The sequence below is a fragment of the Procambarus clarkii genome, chromosome 50 (genome assembly GCF_040958095.1).
Source record: "Procambarus clarkii isolate CNS0578487 chromosome 50, FALCON_Pclarkii_2.0, whole genome shotgun sequence".
Lineage (NCBI taxonomy): Eukaryota > Metazoa > Arthropoda > Malacostraca > Decapoda > Cambaridae > Procambarus > Procambarus clarkii.
This window is the reverse complement of record NC_091199.1, coordinates 2,432,456-2,457,636: the sequence shown is the minus strand read 5'-3', so window position 1 is coordinate 2,457,636 and position 25,181 is coordinate 2,432,456. Positions and strand designations below refer to the sequence as shown.

Sequence of the window (25,181 nt, the reverse complement as noted above, 5' to 3'; positions counted from 1 at the left end):
TGACTGTGTGCTTGTTGTGCTGCTCACTGTGATGCTTGTAGTGTTACTGCTTGTGCTGCTGACTGTTGTGCTTGTTGTGCTGCTCACTGTGATGCTTGTAGTGCTGCTGCTTGCGCTGCTGGCTGTTGTGCTTGTTGTGCTGCTCACTGTGATGCTTGTAGTGTTACTGCTTGTGCTGCTGACTGTGTGCTTGTTGTGCTGCTCACTGTGATGCTTGTAGTGTTACTGCTTGTGCTGCTCACTGTGTGCTTGTTGTGCTGCTCACTGTGATGCTTGTAGTGTTACTGCTTGTGCTGCTGACTGTGTGCTTGTTGTGCTGCTCACTGTGATGCTTGTAGTGCTGCTGCTTGCGCTGCTGGCTGTTGTGCTTGTTGTGCTGCTCACTGTGATGCTTGTAGTGTTACTGCTTGTGCTGCTGACTGTTGTGCTTGTTGTGCTGCTCACTGTGATGCTTGTAGTGCTGCTGCTTGCGCTGCTGGCTGTTGTGCTTGTTGTGCTGCTCACTGTGATGCTTGTAGTGTTACTGCTTGTGCTGCTGACTGTGTGCTTGTTGTGCTGCTCACTGTGATGCTTGTAGTGTTACTGCTTGTGCTGCTGACTGTTGTGCTTGTAATGCTGCTGCTTGTGCTGCTGACTGTTGTGCTTGTTGTGCTGCTCACTGTGATGCTTGTAGTGTTACTGCTTGTGCTGCTGACTGTGTGCTTGTTGTGCTGCTCACTGTGATGCTTGTAGTGTTACTGCTTGTGCTGCTGACTGTGTGCTTGTTGTGCTGCTCACTGTGATGCTTGTAGTGTTACTGCTTGTGCTGCTGACTGTGTGCTTGTTGTGCTGCTCACTGTGATGCTTGTAGTGTTGCTGCTTGTGCTGCTGACTGTGTGCTTGTTGTGCTGCTCACTGTGATGCTTGTAGTGTTACTGCTTGTGCTGCTGACTGTGTGCTTGTTGTGCTGCTCACTGTGATGCTTGTAGTGTTACTGCTTGTGCTGCTGACTGTTGTGCTTGTTGTGCTGCTCACTGTGATGCTTGTAGTGCTACTGCTTGTGCTGCTGACTGTTGTGCTTGTTGTGCTGCTCACTGTGATGCTTGTAGTGTTACTGCTTGTGCTGCTGACTGTTGTGCTTGTTGTGCTGCTCACTGTGATGCTTGTAGTGTTACTGCTTGTGCTGCTGACTATGGTGCTTGTAGTGCTACTGCTTGTGCTGCTGGCTGTTGTGCTTGTTGTGCTGCTCACTGTGATGCTTGTAGTGTTACTGCTTGTGCTGCTGACTGTTGTGCTTGTTGTGCTGCTCACTGTGATGCTTGTAGTGTTACTGCTTGTGCTGCTGACTGTGTGCTTGTTGTGCTGCTCACTGTGATGCTTGTAGTGTTACTGCTTGTGCTGCTGACTGTTGTGCTTGTTGTGCTGCTCACTGTGATGCTTGTAGTGCTACTGCTTGTGCTGCTGACTGTTGTGCTTGTTGTGCTGCTCACTGTGATGCTTGTAGTGTTACTGCTTGTGCTGCTGACTGTTGTGCTTGTTGTGCTGCTCACTGTGATGCTTGTAGTGTTACTGCTTGTGCTGCTGACTGTTGTGCTTGTTGTGCTGCTCACTGTGATGCTTGTAGTGTTACTGCTTGTGCTGCTGACTATGGTGCTTGTAGTGCTACTGCTTGTGCTGCTGGCTGTTGTGCTTGTTGTGCTGCTCACTGTGATGCTTGTAGTGTTACTGCTTGTGCTGCTGACTGTTGTGCTTGTTGTGCTGCTCACTGTGATGCTTGTAGTGTTACTGCTTGTGCTGCTGACTATGGTGCTTGTAGTGCTACTGCTTGTGCTGCAGGCTGTTGTGCTTGTTGTGCTGCTCACTGTGATGCTTGTAGTGTTACTGCTTGTGCTGCTGACTATGGTGCTTGAAGTGCTACTGCTTGTGCTGCAGGCTGTTGTGCTTGTAGTGCTACTGCTTGTGCTGCTGACTGTGTAGCTTGAAGTGCTGTTGCTTGTGCTGCTGACTGTGTTGCTTGTAGTGCTGCTGCTTGTGCTGCTGACTGTGTTGCTTGTAGTGCTGCTGCTTGTGCTGCTGACTGTGGTGCTTGTAGTGTTGCTGCTTGTACTGCTGACTGTGTTGCTTGTAGTGCTGCTGCTTGTGCTGCTGACTGTGGTGCTTGTAATGCTACTGCTTGTGCTGCTGACTGTGTTGCTTGTAGTGCTGCTGCTTGTGCTGCTGACTGTGTTGCTTGTAGTGCTGCTGCTTGTGCTGCTGACTGTGTTGCTTGTAGTGCTGCTGCTTGTGCTGCTGACTGTGTTGCTTGTAGTGCTGCTGCTTGTGCTGCTGACTGTGGTGCTTGTAGTGTTACTGCTTGTGCTGCTGACTCTGGTGATTGAAGTGCTGCTGCTTGTGCTGCTGACTGTGATGCTTGTAATGCTACTGCATGTGCTGCTGACTCTGGTGATTGAAGTGCTGCTGCTTGTGCTGCTGACTGTGATGCTTGTAGTGTTACTGCATGTGCTGCTGACTCTGGTGATTGAAGTGCTGCTGCTTGTGCTGCTGACTGTGATGCTTGTAATGCTACTGCTTGTGCTGCTGACTGTGGTGCTTGTAGTGCTGCTGCTTGTGCTGCTGACTGTGTTGCTTGTAGTGCTGCTGCTTGTGCTGCTGACTGTGTTGCTTGTAGTGCTGCTGCTTGTGCTGCTGACTGTGTTGCTTGTAGTGCTGCTGCTTGTGCTGCTGACTGTGGTGCTTGTAGTGTTACTGCTTGTGCTGCTGACTCTGGTGATTGAAGTGCTGCTGCTTGTGCTGCTGACTGTGATGCTTGTAATGCTACTGCTTGTGCTGCTGACTGTGGTGCTTGTAGTGCTGCTGCTTGTGCTGCTGACTGTGGTGCTTGTAGTACTACTGCTTGTGCTGCTGTCTCTGGCGATTGAAGTGCTGCTGCTTGTGCTGCTGACTGTGATGCTTGTAGTGTTACTGCTTGTGCTGCTGACTCTGGTGATTGAAGTGCTGCTGACTCTGGTGATTGAAGTGCTGCTGATTGTGCTGCTGACTGTGGTGCTTGTAGAGCTACTGCTTGTGCTGCTGACTGTGGTGCTTGAAGAGCTACTGCTTGTGCTGCTGACTGTGATGCTTGTAGTGTTACTGCTTGTGCTGCTGACTGTGGTGCTTGTAGTGCTGCTGCTTGTGCTGCTGACTGTGGTGCTTGTAGAGCTACTGCTTGTGCTGCTGCCTGTGGTGCTTGTAGTGCTACTGCTTGTGCTGCTGACTGTGGTGCTTGTAGAGCTACTGCTTGTGCTGCTGACTGTGGTGCTTGTAGTGCTGCTGCTTGTGCTGCTGACTGTGGTGCTTGTAGAGCTACTGCTTGTGCTGCTGACTGTGGTGCTTGTAGTGCTGCTGCTTGTGCTGCTGACTGTGGTGCTTGTAGTGCTACTGCTTGTGCTGCTGACTGTGGTGCTTGTAGAGCTACTTGTTGTAGTGCTGACTGTGGTGCTTGTAGAGCTACTGGTTGTAGTGCTGACTGTGGTGCTTGTAGTGCTACTGTTTGTGCTGCTGACTGTGGTGCTTGTAGAGCTACTGGTTGTAGTGCTGCAGCTTGTGCTGCTGACTCTGGTGATTGAAGTGCTGCTGCTTGTGCTGCTGACTGTTGTGCTTGTAGTGCTACTGCTTGTGCTGCTGACTGTTGTGCTTGTAGAGCTACTTGTTGTAGTGCTGACTGTGGTGCTTGTAGAGCTACTGGTTGTAGTGCTGACTGTGGTGCTTGTAGTGCTACTGTTTGTGCTGCTGACTGTGGTGCTTGTAGAGCTACTGGTTGTAGTGCTGAGTGTGGTGCTTGTAGAGCTACTGGTTGTAGTGCTGAGTGTGGTGCTTGTAGTGCTACTGTTTGTGCTACTGACTGTGGTGCTTGTAGAGCTACTGGTTGTCGTGCTGAGTGTGGTGCTTGTAGAGCTACTGGTTGTAGTGCTGAGTGTGGTGCTTGTAGAGCTACTTGTTGTAGTGCTGACTGTGGTGCTTGTAGAGCTACTGGTTGTAGTGCTGACTGTGGTGCTTGTAGAGCTTCTGGTTGTAGTGTTGACTGTGGTGCTTGTAGAGCTACTGCTTGTAGTGCTGAGTGTGGTGCTTGTAGAGCTACTGGTTGTAGTGCTGACTGTGGTGCTTGTAGAGCTACTGGTTGTAGTGCTGACTGTGGTGCTTGTTGAGCTGCTGGTTGTAGTGCTGACTGTGGTGCTTGTAGAGCTACTGGTTGTAGTGCTGACTGTGGTGCTTGTAGAGCTACTGTTTGTGCTGCTGACTGTGGTGCTTGTAGAGCTACTGGTTGTAGTGCTGACTGTGCTGCTGACTGTGGTGCTTGTAGAGCTACTGGTTGTAGTGCTGACTGTGGTGCCTGTAGAGCTACTGTTTGTAGTGCTGCTTGTTGCAACTGTTGCAATAGATGCGTCACATTTTCTCTCCAGTTCAACAGTTTGTTTATTATCCGAGACATATTATTTGAGAATTTATTTCTATAGAATTTCCATATGACTGCCCACGACATTTACCTGTGAGATCCAATCACTACTGTATCTGGCCCCCCTTCTCTGTCTCATTCCTTGTACCAGGTACCTGCACCTCTGTGGTGCCTGGTACCTCTCTCATCTCCTACCATGGACCAGGTACCTGCACCTCTAACTGTGTAGCCTGGTACCTCTCTCATCTTTTATCATGGACCAGGTACCTGCACCTCTAACTGTGTTGCCTGGTACCTCTCTCATCTCCTACCATGGACCAGGTACCTGCACCTCTAACTGTGTAGCCTGGTACCTCTCTCATCTTTTACCATGGACCAGGTACCTGCACCTCTAACTGTGTTGCCTGGTACCTCTCTCATCTCCTACCATGGACCAGGTACCTGCACCTCTAACTGTGTTGCCTGGTACCTCTCTCATCTCCTACCATGGACCAGGTACCTGCACCTCTAACTGTGTTGCCTGGTACCTCTCTCATCTCCTACCATGGACCAGGTACCTGCACCTCTAACTGTGTTGCCTGGTACCTCTCTCATCTCCTACCATGGACCAGGTACCTGCACCTCTAACTGTGTTGCCTGGTACCTCTGTCATCTCCTACCATAGACCAGGTACCAACACCTCTATGTGTTGCCTGGTACCTCTCACCATCTACCATGGACCAGGTACCAGCTGCTGGTGGACGGGTACCAGGAAGAGAGTACAATGGGGGACGTCCTTATAAGGCACCAGAACCACAATGGAAGGAAATTCTCCACCATCGACAGAGACAATGATGACTGGTCAGGTAAGTTTGGTCGTCACAGATCACGTCTTGGGGCGAGGATATTGTCTTTATTGTCTACATTAACAATTTATATTCCTGTAGGAAATATTATTTACTTTCGCCTTTAAGAGACCATTTGTATAATATAATAAAGTTAATCACTTGATGATTATATTAGTGCACGACGGGGATAATAACCTTAACAACAACTGAACCAGGAAGACAATTGTTGTTCATCCTGGGTTGTGTATTCATGTAGTTGTATTCACCTAGTTGTGCTTGCAGGGGTTGAGCTCTGGCTCGGAACAACCTAGAGCTTTGGGTTGATCTCTGGCTCTTTGACGTGTGTGTTTGTGTGTACGTGTATGTTATTGTTTGTGTGCCTGAGTGTGTGTACTCACATATTTGTGCCTGCAGGATCGAGCATTGGCTCTTGGATTCCGCCTTTCTGGCCATCGGTTATTTAAAGCAATAACTCCAGTCCTTCTCCTCTATCATACTTAGTTTTAAAGCTATTAATAGTGTTTGCTTCCACAATGTGCTCCTTTATTTCATTCAATTTCCCCACTACTCTCGCACTAAAAGGAAACTTTCAATCATCTCTATGACTCATTCGAGTTTCCAGTTTCCACCTATGATGCCGTGTTCTGCTGGTATTCCATGTGAACATTTCATCTATTTCCACTCTCTCAATCCCCGTAAGTATTTTGTATGCCGCAACCATGGGCCAGTTTCACGAAGCAGTTACATACGTACTTACGGATGTTTTTCTTCTTAGCATCTTCGTAGTGGCTACGTCGGTATTCAGGTAGGCATTTACATATGAAAATCATCGTAAGTATACTCCCTCGTGCTATGGACGGTCTCGAACATTTGTAGCTTTATGTAAACTATATATCTCAATTTTTCTCTACTACACAACACGGAGCATTGATTTTAGTATAAACAAACTATTTAGCTGGCGAGTCTTGTCAAGAGGAGTCCTTCGTGTTAACTAACTATATATATATATATGTGTGTATATATATATATATATATATATATATATATATATATATATATATATATATATATATATATATATATATATATAATGTCAGACCACGGAGGAAAAATGAAACAGGAAATTTCCTTAAGTACTTTCGTATATTAAATACAAATTCAGAAGGTCATTTTACAGATCGAGTGATGGGTATAAATAGGCAGGAGAGAGTGGTGAAGTAAGGTGAGGTACAATACTTGGACAACGCAGAAGGCCCATTGGCCCATCAGATGCACCCAAATGCCAATGGCCCATCAGATGCACCCAAATGCCAATGAAGGCCAATGGGCCTTCTGCGTTGTCCAAGTATTGTACCTCACCTTACTTCACCACTCTCTCCTGCCTATTTATACCCATCACTCGATCTGTAAAATGACCTTCTGAAGATGTATTTAATATACGAAAGTACTTAAGGAAATTTCCTGTTTCATTTTTCCTTCGTGGTCTGACATTGTCACATTCTTAATCACGTGTTTATTTTCGTGATATACACACACATATATATATATATATATATATATATATATATATATATATATATATATATATATATATATATATATTTCAAAATAAAACCAAACAAAATAAATTAAAAATGGGTATGTATAGCTAAGGTACACCCCTAGCTATATTTATTGCTAGGTGAACAGGAGCATTTGGTGGTAGTAAATGCTCCTACCAGTCCAGGTTCATAACCTTCTCTCATATTTCATGTTCACCAGTGATTATTTACTTAATAACTACTGTTATAATATCTTGCTAATATCAAACTAATTGTAATATCATAAAAGACATATTTACTACAAGTTTCAAGCAGAGAATGCATATATATATATATATATATATATATATATATATATATATATATATATATATATATATATATATATATATATACACACCTGTCTCTTTGAGTCAGAAGTGTAAGCCTGGCTCCTCTCCTTCCTCCTTCCCGGCGGGTAAAAAGGCTTCGCTTTCTTCCTCGCCCCCTACTTCTGACTCTCTCGCTCCGTTCCCTCCCGTTTCGGTGGTTACGCCCCCTGTTCCTACTATGGAGGTCTCTTTGGCCCACGCCTCCCTCTCGGTTGGTGCCCTTGCTGAGGTGCATCCCCTGGTTTCTGCCCCTCCTGCTGCTGTCCTTGACCCTTGGTTATCCCCCCTCCTCTTCCTCCACCGGACCCTACTCGTCCGCCCCTGGTCGGTCCTCTAGCTCCCTTCACTCCTTCTTTACTCAGTTTACCCATGCCTCCTAACCCTGGCCCTGATCCTTTGCTTCTTTAACGTGCTGTGTACCCTTTTTGCTTTTGTTTCTTCGTTGTTCTCTGTTGCTGTCCTACCTCTTCTCGTCGATGAATATTCTTCAGTGGAACTTTATGGTTTTTACACCAATTTCCTTGAACTCCAACTTCTGATTTCTCGGTTTTCGCCCCTTTGTGTCTGTATTTAGGAGACGATTCTTGGTGCTCATCCTGGTCGCTTTCGTGGCTATTCCTTTCTCTCCCCGTCACCCAGCTGTTGCTGGGGCTCCTAACTCTTCTGCTCTCTTGATTCACTCTGATGTTCCCTTTGTCCTCTTAGTTTTTCCTTCGCCTCTCTATTGTTCTGCTGCTCGTATCTTTCTGGGGAAATGGTACACCGTTTGTTCCATTTATCTCCCCCTGAGTGTTCCGCTTTCTCTTCCCGATCTGAAACACCACCTGGGCACCCTGCTGGAGCCTGTGCTCCTGCTAGGTGATTTCAATTGTCGTCATTTCCTTTGGGATGATGTTCTGATGAACACCTGGGGTCGCCTTCTTGAGCCGTTCATCCTCTCTTCTTCCCTGTCTCTTCTAAATTCTGGTGAGCCCACGCATTTGGACTTTCAGACTCGCATCCTTTCCTGTCTTGATCTTTCTCTTTGCTCGTCTTCTCTTTACTTAGATTTCACGTGGCAGGTTCATGATGACGTTCATGGCAGTGACTATTTCCCCATCGTTGTTACCTTCTATTTTCACCCTCCCCTCTCCTTCCCTAGGTGGCAGTTTGCTAAGGCAGACTAGAACCTGTTTACCCTCAGTGCTACTGTCTCTGACCTTTCCCTTCTGCTTCTCCCTCTCTCTCTCCTCCTTTTTCATGACACCATCTTCGACGCTGCCCTAAGCTCTATTCCTCGCTCTTCCTCTCGAAGCCCACGGAAGTGCGTTCCCTGGTGGAATACAGACTGTGCTTGGGCTGTACGCTGTAAGCGTGCAGCCTGGAAGTGACACCGCCGCTGGCAGACGGCTGATTCTTTTCTTTTATTTCGGAAAACGAGTGCGGTGGCCTGTAGGGCCATCCGTACAGCTAAACGTGAATGTTGGGCGTCTTATGTCTCCACAATTACGTTCGAAACTCCTCTGCCGCAGATCTGGTGCAAGATAGCGAGTAAGTTCATACCCGATGTCTCACCGGTCCTTCACCTCCGTCATACTCTTGTGGCGAACCCGTTGCAGGGTGCTACCGAACTGGGTTCCCACTTTTCTTCTGTTAGCTCTGGTTTTCCTCTTTCCCAATCTTTCCTTCTTCGTAAACTTGTCCTTGAAAATTGTCCTTTGGATTTCTATACTCATTTTCGCCTTCCCTATAACGATCCCTTCTCTCTCTCTGAACTTTGGTCTGCCCTGGGGCCTCTGCGGTTCTACTGCGGCGGGCTCCGATGGCATTCATTATGAGATGCTTTGCCATCTCCCTCCGTACACGTCTCAGTATTTACTGAGTCTGTATAATCGGATCTGGGAGTCGTCGTCAGTCCCTGAGGACTAGCTCGATGCCGTTGTACTCCCTGTTCGCAAACCAGGGTCTCTGGGAAAATCCCCTAAGGACTTTCGCCCTATTGCCCTCACAAGTTGTGTCTGCAAACTCTTTGAACGTATGGTTAACGTTCGTCTGATGTGGTTCTTAGAACACCTTCACCTCCTCTCCCCTTCTCAAATAGGTTTCAACAAGTGCCGCAGCACAACTGCGGAACTCGTGAACTTGGAGGTCTATATTCGTACTTCTTTTGCTGCGAAGACCTGCGTTGTTGCCGTTCTTTTTGACCTGGAAAAGGCTTACGACAACACATGGCGATATCATATTCTATCCCAGCTTCATTCTTTTGGCCTTCGTGGTCATCTCCCACTCTTTCTCTGCAGCTTCCTCTCTCGTCGTTCCTTTCGGGTGAGACTTGGTACCGCTCTCTCTGCCTCTTTTCAGCAATACGAAGGTGTGCCCCAGGGTAGTGTTCTGAGCACTACTCTTTTTCTGGTTGCCCTCAACGGTCTTCTTTCCTTTCTTCCTTCAGGCGTCTTCTCCGCTCTCTATGTCGATGATCTAACCCTTTGCTGTCAGGGTGATGATTCGCCTCTCCTTCAACACCGGCTTCAACTTGCAATTGATGCCGTGTTGTCTTGGGCCATCGATCATGGCTTCAAGTTCCCTACTACTAAGACTTGAGCCATGAATTTTACTCGGAAACGGGTCGTTCTTTGTCCCTCTTTGTCTTTTATGGACATCCCCTTGTGTACAAGGATTCCGCTAAGCTTTTGGGGTTAATCTTTGACACTCGTTTGTCTTGGTCAGCCCATTTCTTATACCTCCTTGTTGAGTGCTCTATGGCCCTTACTCTCCTTCGGGTATTATCCCATACTTCTTGGGGAGCGGATAGGCGCACTCTACTCGCTTTACATTCCTCTCTCATCCAGTCTAAGCTCGATTATGGTTGCCCTGCTTCCTCGTCTGCTTCTCCTCCTACTCTCCGCCGTCTTGATGCTTTGCACCATACTGGGTTGCGCCTCAGTTCTGGTGCCTTTCTTTCGACCCTTGTCCTTAGCTTGTATGTTGACACTGGCTTCCAATCTCTCCAGGACCGCCGTGATCGCTACTGTCTTCACTATCTTGCGTGGTCTTTGCAACATCCTTCCTCTCGCCTCTGTCGTGCTGTAACTTTTGCCACTCCTGCGGTTCCTATTCCTCTTCCCAACCTCCCCCTTTCTGTCCAGTTATCTCGCTTACAGGATTCTCTTTCAGTTCGTATTTCTAATATTTCTCCCTGTGTTGTTCCTTCTTTGCCCCCATGTAGAGTCCCCCTTCCGCAGTTTTGTACATCTTTAACCCGCATCACTAAAGCTTTTACCCCTCGTACAGTTCTGAAACGCCTTTTTCTTGAATACTTTTCTTCTCACTCCCGCTCCATTTCCTTCTTCACCGATAGGTCTAAGTCTGCGGACGGTGTTGGCTACTCTGTTGTTTTTCTTGATTGCACTTACATGTGTCGCTTACCTCTGGAGACTAGCATATTCATAGCGGAACTTTATGCTATTATCTATGCTCTTCGTCTCCTGCTTTCTCGTTGTCAATCTTCCTTTGTTGTTGTTGTTGTTGAATCTCGTAGTGCCCTCATGGCTCTCGGGTCCTTTAATCCGGTTCATCCAGTAGTTGTCGAGATCCAGCATTGGCTGTTTCTTATTCACAGTAAATTTAAGTTGGTTGAGTTTTGTTGGGTTCCCAGCCATATTGGTGTGTCTTTAAATGAGCATGTGGATGCTGCCGCCATGTAAGTTGTCCGCTCTTGTTCCATCTCTTGTAAAGGTATTCCTTATTTCGACTTTTACCCGGTTATCAATTCCTCCATCTTTACCCGTTGATATGCTTGTTGGTCTTCTGTTACTGGTAACAAACTTCGTACTATTAAGAGTTGTGTGTCCTCGTGGCCGTCCTCTAACCCCCGTAACCGGCGATGGGAAACGGCTCTGGCAAGGATGCGTATTAGCCGTATTCACTTAACTTACAGTCACTTAATGGAGCGCCGCCCAGCTCCTTATTGTCCACATTGCATTGTTCCTCTTACTCTCTTACAAATCCTTGTTGAATGTCCTGACTTCCAGGATGAGCGTATGTCTTGCTTTCCGACTGCCCCTCACGGTCACTCGTCCCTCAATAGAATTCTTTGTGACTTGGATAATTTTGATATCGTTCGCCTTATGCGTTTTTCTTTTCGTATTCACATCCTTGGTGATATTTAGCGCCCTCTGATTATTCCGCACATTTGATGGTGCAAATAGCCTTCCTGGTTTGGTGCCTTCATTTGATAATTACTTACTTATTTGAGGAATGCTTATTTTAGTTTATTTACCTTATAAGCTGAGGCAGCTTATTTTATTTGAGGAATCCTCAGCTGATTCCTCTACATTTTACATGGAACAAATTTGTGTCCAAGATCTCTTCCTGTTACACAATTTGGTTGTGTGTAACAATAAGTAAGTAATTATCAAAAGAAGGCACCAAGTCGGGAAAGCTATGAAGCAGCATTGTTTGAAACAATAAACCAATTTTTTTTAATAGATAATGTACCTGTGAGTGAGACAAATCCGGTCAGCTGTAAAAATATTGATCCAGTTACTTAAATAAAAAAATATAATGAAACAAATATTTATGGGTTGTTTATCCTATTTTTTTCTTCTAATGTACTTGCAAAGAAGTGAAAAATATAGACATACTGCACAATTTAATGATTCACTAGATATATTAATAACATTGTTGTCTTCTGTTTATCTTCTAGTGTGTGATTTGGCCAACATTACTAACATTACTTATCAACATGAGATCAAAATGATCCATGGTTAACATTTATGATTTAATAAGGATAATACTGGTAATAATAATAATACAAGCTATAATTTAAAACATTTATTACTGATTTCTTTTTATTACCAAGCTTAGGTATACACAGCAATGTGCTGCTACCGAATTCTATATGAAAGATTACAGTGTACATCATAAACTAGCTACAAGCTCATCCAACATCCCCACCTCACAGGACGGCCAGTCATACATGGAATCAAGAGAGAATAAGAAATGTAAGGCTGATCTATTAGCCCACACTAGCAAAATCTGGGTGCAGCACAAGAATATTCAATATTCGGGCGCACGAAAATAGCTCTTGCACCCTACTACCTACAGAGCCGTGATTGCCTTGCTCTTCATCCAGCGACGCTGGTGACTTTGAAACAATGTAGCCTCAGCCTGCATCACAGAACTTAAAGGGATACAATGCAAAGCAAAGGGACAGTAAATTACACAAACACACATAAAAGCTTTTGGGGACTAATAATTAGATATCAACGATGGATCCCTCCGCAAGCTCCCCCAATACAATGGTGCTTCGTATCCTCAGTTGGAACATAGCATCACTCAGGAAAAGACTTCCTGATCTCCACCTCAAAGTGACGACCGAGCCCATTGATGTCGTCTGCCTTCAGGAGTGCTGAGTTCCCACCAGGTCTCCACCCCCTAAATTACTCTCCTTTGCTGTCTATAACCTTAAATCCAGTCACTCTTGTATTTTGTATGTTAAGAAGTCCCTGCCTCACCAGCCATTCCCAGCCGAAGTCAATCGAAGGGCTTCAGTATCATAGTGTGAGGATCTACGTGGAGAACTCTGCCCTCAATATCTTTAACCTGTATGTCCCTAGTGATAAGTTTAATTATGCTGACTTTCCTATCTGTATTCAGACTGAGCCTACCATCATTAAAGGTGATTATAACGTTAGGCATAGGAATATTGGTAATTCGCAATCGTAACGGCAACCAACTGTTGTCACTATTAGGTAGTCACGATGATGCACAGATTGTGGGTGACCTTGAACCGACACATATCTACAACGGGATTCTTGATCTATATCTCGGTTTAAACGTCTCCCCACACCGTGTGCGCCTCTTCAATAGTTCCAGATATGGCGTCTGATCGTCTGCCCATATTAGCCACTGTAAGCATTGGAAGCTCTATCCTCCCAGACGGAATGTTCAAGCGGAAGAGGTGCACATCGATCAACGAGAAAACTTTGTTCCTCATGTGTCAAAATGGTACAGTTCATCTGAGCCTTCTTCGGTTGAAGATTTTAAGAATGAGCTCACAGATACTATCGAGCAGTTTTTAGAATCACTTGATCCATCGTCCAGGCTACGTAACCCAAATTACACTGGTCATAGCACTTATGCCTATTCTAAATTGCTTGCACTGCTGAAATGCTGAGGCTCTTTCAAACAGCTCTGGCTGAGGCCAAGGAACACATTTTATTTTTTTTATTTTTATTTTTACATGTAACACATGCAATTTAAATACAGTAAAAACAATAAAAGTACATTAGAAAACATAACAAAACAAAACAAAACAATAAACCACCGGCCAGAAGGGCCGACAGCACAGGACAACAAAGTACAAACACGAGAAATGCAAGAGCATATATCAAAAGAGAAAACAATGTCAAAACAAGCAAGCACAGTAACATTATAAAACATAACAGTATACAACAAAACAAACATCAAGATGTATAACATGAAACATAGCAAAAAAAGCACAATAAACAACAAACAAAACAAAAATAACAAACAAGCACAACATGTAATGCAATAATAAAACACCAGTGCAAGGTACATTCACAGAAACAAGACATGAATAAAAACACTCACACCAAACCAACCGCCTCACAACAAACAAGGGGAGAGGCCAAAATATACAATAATAAGAAACAAACAATCCATGCAATCAAGAAAACAAAACATAGGAACACACACTACAACAAACAAGCACTGGCCTGAAGGAGCGAGAAAAAAACACATCATAAAGGACATCATGAAATAGAACAAGGAAATCGCACAACACAGTCTAGCAATGCATAAATAGAACACACATGGCAAAATAACAACACAAAAGCAAATACATGAATAAAAACGCCCTCACCAAAACACCGGCCTCGCAACAAAGAAGGGAGAGGCACGTGCACAAAATACAATAGGGCAAACAAAAGGCCTTAGGGGCACACAACACTACAGTAACATGAAATCAGCTGACATATTTGCATGGGAGCAAGGCCCGGGGGAAACTGCACATGGAACGTCTCCCAAAGCAGCCACCTTCCCCAAGAGTCTTGACCGTCCACCGGGGATGCCATGGTATCCGGAACCCCGGCAACAAACACTTGCAAACAGGAAACCCAGACGGTGTCACTACGGAGGCGAGTTACCGCCACCCTATTCCATATACCGGGAACCCGCTCATCAAGAAAGCACTCCGGCCTTTCAGACAGCAGGATCTCGGCAATCACGACCTCCAGAGCCTTAAGTCGCAACCCTGCTGGAGAGAGCCGTTCAGAAGGCACCACCACAGGGGCACCAGCGGCCACAGGCACACCACCAGACAACTGCAGGGAACCAGGGCGGCGTGCATCCTTCCGTAAAGTCACAACCAGGCTACGCCCAGCACCAGCATCCGCACCATCCCTGGCAGCGGAAGCCACCACACCCCACTGTGGAGAGCCCCCTGGTGGGGAAGGAACAGAAGGCACACCCGAGACACAGGCATTAGCACCAGCAGGCACATGAACCTCCGCACCACCACCAGAGGAGACAACGACGCATCAGGATCCACGCCGTCAACACCTGAAGACCCACAGTCACTGAAGTCCCCAACATCGGCCGAGGCAGTAGACGAACGCCTGGAATGCTTGGGCTCCGGCCGGATATCGTCAGAGCCAGAAGCGGACCCAGAAACGCGGGCACCACTAGCCGGACGAACCGACGCCCGACGCTGAACGGCAGCAGCCTCTACCACAGGGGGAACCGGACCACATACAGCAGGAGGCACCGTAGCCACCCCAGCACCCAGCACAGTAGGGACCCGAGGTGAGGCTGCAGGGCCAGGTCCAGCAGCCGAAGACAAGGAAGCAGACGATGACGCTTCACAGGGAGAACCAGGAAGGTCCACAGGAGCGGCAGGGCCAGAGACAGGAACAGGAGTAACATCCGACAGCACCGCAACATCCGGAGGAGGGTCTGCGACAACCGGGGGAACATCGGGCGACGCTGAGGGAGCCTCATCAGCTACCGGAACGTTCACCTCCTCACCCCCGGAGTCCTCCTCCAGAGGGAGCGGCGGGAAATCCTCTTCTCGGAACAAGTTGATGGGAGCAACCGGAGCCACAACTCGCCCGGCAGCCTGATGCCCCATCAAGCCACACCGGAAACAGGTATGGGGTTGCCGGGCATAGTACACCCAGACGTAGTACCCCATACGCCGGACCAAAGATGGAATATCTGACCGCAGGCGCATCCCCAAGGTGTGTATATTCATCCGCCTACCCGCATACCGCCCTGGGGAGAGCGTGTTCACCCCCACACTGACGACCGCCCCATACCTCTGAAAGTAACGTCAGAGGAGGTCCTCGGGAAACTCCAGGGGTGCCCCATGCACACTGACATAAGTCAGTGCACCACTACGGTCCGAGATGGACACAGAGCCGGCACCACCCGGCAACGGCAACGAACGTCCCTCGTAACGACAGAGGAAGTCACGGTACTCCTCCAGCACAAACTTGATAACAACCCGGTGGGCAGTTACCAGCTCAACACCGTAGACGGCCATCACAGGAACACGGAGCATGTCGCACATAACCATTTCAATGTCCGCATATCCAGCACGACCAGTGAACTCCAATCCCACGGAGTTCACCCGTACAATAGGAGGAAGATGGCCTCCCATGGCAAGCTTGCCACGTCAACACGCAGCCAGTCAAAAACAGCAGGGGAGGGGCAGAGACGCCCACACCTCCTGGCGACGAAAACGGTAAACACCCCAAACCACCAGAGGACAGGCAACACGTCTGTACCTCACGGCAGCTCCAGGTGGACTCCTCTGGCCAAGGAGCACATGGTGGAGCTGAGGCAGACAGATTGGGAAACTTTTGTCAGTGGTCTCAATTCTCACACACCACTAATTCGGCCATGGAAGGATATCAACAAGATCAAAGGGAAAAATGCTGCAGAGATCTCGCACCCTAATCCTCTGCACAGAGCAAATGAGCTTGTTGATGCTTGGGCCACAACTTCCAGCTTTGACAGTCTTCCTCTACTCACACAAAATGAATTAAATAATAGATATGCTGATAGAACAAGGCTCCTTGACTTCATGCTTCATCAAGAGGAAGACTGTGACATGCCTTTTACTGAATACGAACTAGACTCTGCTCTACATAAATGCAAAGCTACATCACCCGGGGAGGATTGAGTTACTTACGGCATACAGCGTATGCTTCTGCTAGTTCCAGGGAATCCCTTGCTTGAATTGTATAATATGAGCTATGTAATTGAGGAGCTTCCAAAGTCATTGACCAACAGTCTTATTATTCCCATTCCTAAACTTAACCAGCCGAGTGCTTTTCGCCCAATCCCCCTCACTAGTTATCTCTGTAAGTGTCTTGAGAGGATGGTTCTCAACCGTCTCCTTTACAGAATTAGTAACATGTTGTCTCCCTAGATATATGGCTTTACGCATGGAAAGAGTGTACATCACTGTATTACCACATTCCTCACCCTGCATACTGATAGGTCATATACCACTTTCCTAGATCTTAAGTCAGCCTTTGACATTGCTAACCCACACGTCATTCTGAGCGAACTTGCTAAAATGAATGTTGGAGGATGGCTTCTACGGTGGATAAGAGGCTATCTATCCAACAGGAAGTCATCTGTACTGTTCCAAGGGCATAGGAGTGTAACGAAAGATTTTGAACTTTGCACTCCACAGGGAGGTGTCCTTAGTCCTACTCTGTTCAATGTGTTAATCAATGCACTTTTAAACTCAGTAACTAGGAGGCCCAGCATACACATCATTAGCTATGCGGATGATATACTGATCCACACCAATGGGTATACCAACACCCAAAATGTTCTGAACTGTATTGCACACATGTCAGGAACTAGGCTTAGTCATCTCAGTAGAGAAAACAAAGATCCTGAACCGACGCCAACCCAGACGGGGTGGGGCCGTTCGCAAAATGCAGTTGCTTGATGGCTCTCTGCTCGACTATGTAACCAGATACAAATATCTTGGTCTTGAGGTTCCACTGTACCACAATATTGTAGCAAGACTGGGTCGCCAATGAAGAGAGAGGCAGGCTACCATCCAAGCTATGGTGCAAATGTGAGAGCTGGCAAAATGATGTATCTCTCATATATTAGGTCTCTGATTGATTATGCTGCACCCATGCTTGCTCTAGTGCCTGAGAGAATGCTTGGAGGGCTGGAAAAGATGCAAAATGAAGCCATGAGGATTATCCTCGGATGCCCCCGTACAACTAAATTACTAAACATGAGGGAGGAACTAAATATTTCATGTGTAAGTGATCGTATCACTGAAATTAATGCTTTAATTGGTAACAAGATTCTTAGGCTAACCCACCCTAACCACTGCACTGAAGCCCTCCATGCCTTCTTCCTTGAAGGTAAGAATCCCTCCAAATGGATTACCAAAACTGCCACTGTGCTCAGAATGTATAATTATTCATCACCTCTATCAAGAGAGACAACAACGACACTTGCCTGCCCAATGGGAGATCACTCCTTTCCAAATTACTGTCCCCCTTTCCCACCCAAGAAGCAGATTAAAGAACAAGCCTTGCATCGACAAGAAGCAAAGTACAATGCCTTAAGCCAAATTGATGCTTTAGTCAGAGAGCGCTCTCTTTCCCAATTATTTACACTGATGGATCCTTGCATCCGTCCTATGGTGCAGCTGGACGTGCAGTTGTGACAGAGAGAGATGGTTCCTTCTCCCATGAGTGTGGAGCGCGTCTAAGTAACGGGGCCGCCACTCTTCACACAGAATTGATTGCCGTAATCCTTGCACTCGAGTAACTGTGACGTGCCTATCTTTGAAGCTAGACACAGATATAATGAAATAATCAATAATGGAGGCAGAGTCTGTCTCCTGTGGATTCCTTCCAATATTGGTCTCCGAATGCATGACAGAACTGATGAGTTAGCCAAGATTTTTGTTCGTAAAAAGGTAATTGATTACCAACTTGGACTGCCTTTGAGAAGCCTGAGGGCAGCAATATTCCGGGATCATCAACTAAATTTCGCAGACTTGAGGCAAAATGAAATTCACACCAGTTCCTCCATCTATCATCATTGTATTATGCAGGAAGAACCGCACATCTATGGGTCATCCAATAATGTTAGCAGACTTCTAGATGTTACCACTGCTAGGCTTAGGCTCGGCTACAAGAACCTCTGGGAGTTTATAACATCTGCTGATGTAGATTTGACTAAATGTAAACTCTGTCAGCAGAACTATTCGCATACTTTGTGTCATAATATATTGGAATGTGAACAAATCGCGGAATTGGGCGATAACACTATCAATGGTGTCCCCGAAATGTGTAAGTACTTCATTCATAATGATGTGCTGCCCAAAGTCTTAGCGAAGTATCCAAAATTTGCTTATTGTAGGTAATGCATTCGCATGACTGTAAAGCTGCCGCCCAGTTGGGTGGGTGTGCAGTAAGACGTAAAGTGCCTTGTACAGTGACTGTTGTGAGCCTCATGTTGAATCACTTGTGATACAAGAGATTATTGATGTATTTGTGTAGGTGATTGAATATGTATGTGTATGTATATATATGTACATGTATGTATGAGTATGTGTACTTGTATATATAACATTAATAATTGTGTAACTAGCATCAAAAGAGTGTTATTTGCTTAGCTAAACGAACTAGAGAGTTCAGTTCCTGAACCGATTATGTGCCTCTGTAACCCTTTACACCACCGCCCACGGGATGGGTATGGGGGTTCATAATAAAGAAAGTACTGTTCTGAAGGATTGATACTTGACATGGGTACTGTTCTGAAGAAATCTGAAGGTTTAATGCAGGCTGTAGAAGCCTTGGCTGCTCGTCATTTATCAGACTTTTTACGCTTACTTTCAGAGATATCCTGCATTGTCAAGATGGTACTGTATTGATGTGAGTATAACTCATTTAGTATATCACTGGGCAGTTTTTGTTGAATGATAACTTTGGTCATCCATTTAGCAGTGGTTATGTCACCCTCAAGGCTGAATGATCTTAGCAGTGACTCAAGTTCTAAGCTGAAGGTTTGTAATACATCAGCTGTTTGATCAGTATGGGGTAAGACCAGTAACTGTTGTACTAGATGTAAATTACCCTTCTCTTTGTCATTATCCCTTGGGAGCTGGATTGGGTGATTAGTGCTATCACTATTTTGATATAAAGTTTCTATTTCAGCTTCAGCTTTAGATTGAGCTTCTGTTTCAGCTTCTTTAAGTTCACCTTGGAGGCATGATAATTGGGCAACATTAAGTATGGAGTTTTCAGAATCCAAAGAAAATTTGGATAAATTATCTGAGAACAGTTCAGTTTCTGATTGTGTAGTGTTGGGTGAAGCTGTGGTGAATGAGGTTATCTTGAGATGATTTCGGGGCTTTTTAGTGTCCCGCGGCCCGGTCCTCAACCAGGCCTCCACCCCTAGGAAGCAGCCCATGACAGCTGACTAACACCCAGGTACCTATTTTACTGCTAGGTAACAGGGGCATAGGGTGAAAGAAACTCTGCCCAATGTTTCTCGCCGGCGCCTGGGGTCAAACCCAGGACTACAGGATCACAAGCCCAGCGTGCTGTCCGCTCGGCCGACCGGCTCCCATGAGGCTTTAACCTCAGTAATTGATGCGACAAAAAGATCTAACCTGTATAGAGGATCATCCTCATATTGGTCCAGGTCATCCAAAATGTCATCTATCTCATTTTATGTACTGAATGCTGACTTTGGTGTAAGCATCCTGGTAAGGGGACTCAACCTGGCTTGAGTTTCGTCCTCATAATTGGCTAGGTAAGACATGATTTGCTCCTCATCTTCTATTGTTAAGTAAATGTTCACAAGTTTAGTCAAATATATTGCTATTTGGTGTTTGACTAGTTCAAACTGCCTTTTGCTGCTTGCAAGTAGTATTCCAGTTCACCATAATCGACTGGATGTTGTTGTGATAGATCCTGACATTTATTAATCTGTCTGGTCAGATAACGTTTGAGACTTGTGAGGGGTCATTTTCAGTTTTTCTGATTAAACCATACTGACTGTTTGTTTAAGCTTGGTAGAGCTTATACTTTGGGTACTTGCTCAAAGATGCTGAGTATGTACTGAGAGTAATAGCCTGGGCCTAGAATTTCTGTCACTAGGCTACAATATTCTACTTTTTAAGAAGTTAGCACATATGATAAATGGTGGATATATATAAAATAATTTGAGTGGTAATAATTTCCACTGATTTTACCTTGTCAATCCCTCTAAGCATTATATACATCTGTATCATGTCCCGCCTTCTCCCTCCATGACTCTAACATAGTCATGGTTTAGTTCCTTCAATCTGTCTTCGTACCTCATCCCTCACAGCTCTGGGACAAGTCTCAAGGCAAACCTCTGGACCTTTTCGAGCTTATTTTTTTTTAAGATGGGGGTTCCACGATAGAGCGGCATGCCCTAAGACTGGCCTCACATAGGCGGTATACAGGGATCTAAAATCCTCTTTAATCAAGTCTCTGAAGGATGTTCGGACTTTTGCCAGAGTAGCGTATGTGGCTGACGTTATTGTATTTACATGAGCTTCTGGAGTAGGTTTAGTGTAATGTCCCCTCCCAGATCTTTTTCTCTAGACGTTATAGGGAGGTAGGTTCCCCTTATCATGCATTGGACTTTCAGTCTCCTATTTCCATCACCTTGCATTTGTTAGTACTGAATTCTAGCAGCCATTTCTCAGACCAGCTCTGCAATTTGTTCAAGTCATCCTGGAGAATCTTACAATCCTTAATTGTCTTAACCATCCTCATTATTCTTGCATCATCTGAAAACATTGACATAAAGGACGTAACTCCTGCAATCAAGTCTGTTACATAAATGAGGAATAAAATGGGTCCCAGCACCGATCTTTGAGGCACCCCGCGTGTTGCTATATGCCATTTGGACTCCTCACCGCTCACTGATCAGTGGGTACAGGTGTCAGATTAGTACTCTCTCTGACACCTGTCTGTTAAATAATTCCTTACCAAAGATAGTGCGTTTCCGTCTACTCCCACCTGCTTCTCGAGTGTGTGTAGTATCCTCCTGTGTGGTACTGTATCGAAGGCTCTTTGGCAGTCCAGAAATATCCAATCTGCCCATCCTTCTCTGTTTTTTCCTTATTTTCCTTTTCCTTTTCATAAAACTCCAGGAGGTTCGTTAGGCATGATTTTCCTCCACTAAAGCCATGTTGTTGTTTATTTGCAAACCTAATTCTTTCTAGGTGTGCAACTAATCTTAACCTTATAATTCTTTCAAGTACTTTGCAAGGAATGCCCCCCCCCTCCCCGTTCAGCTCGTTGATGCCGTGAGGAGGGCTTAGTGGGCAGCTGCTAGAGTGTGATGCTCTTTGGGACAGTCCTCTGTCCTTTGTAGCCTTGTGCTCCTGCTGCTGTCCTCTCCTATTGTGCTGAGCACCTTTTCCTTTTCCTTCTGTTTCGTTTTTCTTTCCCCTCTTCTCCTATCTGCTTGCCGTTTCCTGCCGACCTTTTGCTTGTTTTGGTTATTCCTTTGGACTTCTTCTATTTTGACGCCCGGGTGCTTGAGGAGGCATACTCTTGCACCCGTAGAACTGTAGTACCCAACGTCGAGAGTGAGGGGAACCTTTTATTGTCAATCCCCCTTTCGTCACTGAACCCGATCTCGACAGACTGTCGGTTCGTAAGGTGGCGTTTGTGCGGCGTATACTCACGACGCACCTGTAGGAGGCCCCGGCATGATCGGCGATAGCTTCTTATTGGGTGTCCTGCCTCTACTTGTGGCACCATGGTGGGTGTGGGGGCACATTCGTGAACGAATGTTCTTTTTCGTAGCGATGATGTATACTGTTTCTACTGTTTCTCCTTTACATTCTCAGGCTCGTGAGGTGGGGGAGTCGGTCCATGTTGGAAAACCGGGCTCTGTAGCCTCCGCTGCATTGGGCCCGACCTTGCTCCTCCTTTGGCCTCTCTGACTCCTCTCCTCGGCTCCCCTCCCTCCTCTGTGGTTGGGTCGAGCCCTAAGCCCCCAGTGGTGACTACCTCGTCCCCTGACGCGGCTCCATCTCTAGTTGTAACTACTGCGCCTTTTAACCCCTCTCTCTCTAGGGGTTCTCAACGCCGTCCTCGTCACGGCCACCCTCGCTCGATTCCTTCCCGTTCTGATACCTATCAAGCATTGTTTGGTCCCGCTTCGTGGGCCAAATATTTGAATCTCCTCCCTCTTGATTCTGCGCTTCCTGACGATTTCTCCCTCCATCGACATCTCGTTGATTCCGTGGATGCCTCTGTTACTTTCCACCCCACCCGTCTCGGTACACGTGTCGTTGCTGCTCCTTCTTAGGATGCAGCTTCCCGCTTGGCTGCCTTATCCTGCCATGGCGAGACCCCCTGTTCGGGTCTCAAAGAATGCTCAGTTGAACGCCAGTGTTGGCACTATTCTCCTCCCACCCCATGTTGCCACTGGTGTTCGGGATCTGCGAGACTGCCACGACGATATTCGACATATCCTTGATGCCCAGGGTCAATCTATTCTCCAAGTGGACACGTTTACTCGTCCCCCTCGTGGTAGTCGCCGTCAACCCCTTCGGGTTGTGAAGATTACCTTTGATGGTCGGATCCTTCCATCCTGTCATTCTTGCTGGTGCCAGGTGCTCTGTCCAGGAGTACATTCCTTCTCCTAGGCTCTGTAACAAGGGCTGGAGGTTTGGGCATGGTGCCCTCCGCTGGTTTGGGACTGTCTCTCTCTATCCTTTGTGAGGTGGCGAAGGTCACTCTAAGTTGGAGTGCACTTCTCCCCGGGCTCGTTGCCTCAACTGCGGTGAGGCCCATCCTACCTTCACCCGTGCATGTGTCAATTTCAAGCTTGAGACAGCCATCCTCAACTTGAAGCAGTGGGAGCGTTTATCTTTTCCTTAGGCGAGGCGCCAGGTTCGGCGGCTCCCGCCTTATGCTAATATCTCTTATGCTCGCGTGTTGCGCTCTTCCTCTCCTCGTCCTTCCCACCTTCCTCAGACTCACAACCGTTTCCGGGCCTTGGACCATGATACGTCCACTGGCCCCTCCTCTGTTCCTTTGAGTTCTGTCCCGAAGGATCCACCTCCTGGTTCTCTGTCTGGGGTTCCCCTTCTATCTACCCGGTCTGTCTTGTCTCTTGTGTCTTCTTCCTCGTCTCCCTCTGTTCCTCCTTCCCATCCTTCCCCTCCGTCTCTTGACTCTCCCCGCTGCCTGTCGGTGCGGGCTGATATCCATCGCTCTCCAAACGGCCGTCGTGTGTGCTCTCGTTCAGCTTCTCCTGTTGAGACGCTTGAATCCGTTGCCCAGTACGTAGTTGCTGGAACACCTGTCTCTTTAAGTCAGAAGCGTAAGCCTGGCTCCTCTCCTTTCTCCTCCCAGGCGGGTAAGAAGGTTTCTCTTTCTTCCTCGGCCCCTACGTCTGCCTCTATCGCTCCTTCCCCTCCCATTTCGGTGGTTGCGCCCCCTGTTCCTGCTATGGAGGTTTCTTTGGCCCCCGCTTCCCTCTCGGTTGCTGCCCTTGCTGAGGTGCGCTCCCCTCTTTCTTCTCCCCATCTTCCTGCTGCTGTCCTTCACTGCTCCTCTCCGTTGTCTCCTCCTCTTCCTCTTCCTCTTCCTCCTCCGGACCCCGCCTGTCCACCTCTGGTCTGTTTTCCCGCTTCCTTCCCTCCATCTTTGCTCAGTTTACCCATGCCCCCTAACCCTGACTTTGCTGACCCTGATCCCGACCCTGATATTCTTTAACGTGCTATGTTGCTCTTTCGCCTTTGTTTCTTCCTTGTTCTCTGTTGCTGTCCTTTCTCTTCTCGTCGATGTCTATTCTTCAATGGAACGTTCGAGGTTATTACACCAATTTCCTCGAACTCCAACTTCTGATTTCGCGGTTTTCGCCCCTTTGTGTCTGTATCCAGGAGCCGATGCTTGGTGCTCATCCTGGTCGTTTTCGTGGCTATTCCTTTCTCTCCCCCCGCCCCCAGCAGTTGCTGGGGCTCCAAATTCTTCTGCTCTCTTGATTCGCTCTGATGTTCCCTTTGTCCCCTTACTTTTTCCTTCGCCTCTCCATTGTTCTGCTGCTTGTATCTTTGTGGGGAAATGGTACAAAGTTTGTTCCATTTATCTCCCCCCGAGTGTCCCGCTTTCTCTTCCTGATCTGAAACACCTCCTGGACTCCTTGCTAGAGCCTGTGCTCCTGCTAGGTGATTTCAATTGTCGTCATTCTCTTTGGGGTGATGTTCTGACGAATACCCGAGGTCGCCTTCTTGAGCCGTTTATCCTCTCTTCTTCCCTGTCTCTTCTGAATTCTGGTGAGCACACTCATTTGGACTCTGCGACTCGACTCGCATCCTTTCCTGTCTTGATCTTTCTCTTTGCTCTTCTTCTCTTTACTTAGATTTCACGTGGCAGGTTCTTGATGACCTCCATGGCAATGACCATTTCCCCATCCTTATTTCCTTTTTCTCTTTTCGCCCTTCCCTCTCCTTCCCTAGGTGGCAGTTTGCTAAAGCGGACTGGAACCTATTTACCCTCAGTGCTGCTCTCTCTGACCTCTCCCTTCTGCCTCTCCCTCGCGCACTCCTCCTTCTTCATGACACTGTCTTCGACGCTGCCCTCCACTCTATTCCTTGCTCTTCCTCTCGGGGTTCGCGGAAGTGCATTCCCAGGTGGAATGCAGACTGTGCTCAGGCTGTCCGCTGTAAGCGTGCAGCCTGGAAGAGGCACCGCCATCAGCAGACGGCCGATTCTTTACTTTTCTTTCGGAGAGCGAGTGCGGGTGCCCGTAGGGCCATCCGTATGGCTAAACGTGAATGTTGGGCATCTTATGTCTCCACAATTAGGTCTGAAACTCCCCTGCCACAGATCTGGAAGCGTATTCGCAAGATAGCGGGTAAGTTCGTTCCCGATGTTTCACCAGTCCTTCACCTCCGTGGTACTCTTGTGGCGGACCCGTTGCAGGTCGCTACCGAACTGGGTTCTCACTTTTCTTCTGTTAGCTCTGATCTTCATTT

The 25,181-nt window shown here is 46.9% G+C and overlaps 1 long non-coding RNA gene across 1 annotated transcript in view; it reads left to right on the top strand.

Annotated features, from left to right (window-relative positions):
• LOC138351506 (uncharacterized) overlaps positions 1–25,181 on the top strand; it is a 106,384-nt gene that overhangs the window by 12,431 nt on the left and 68,772 nt on the right. Inside the window, exon 2 of the long non-coding RNA XR_011222476.1 lies at positions 5,135–5,256. This is a non-coding gene — a long non-coding RNA (uncharacterized lncRNA). The remainder of the gene's footprint in view (positions 1–5,134; positions 5,257–25,181) is intronic.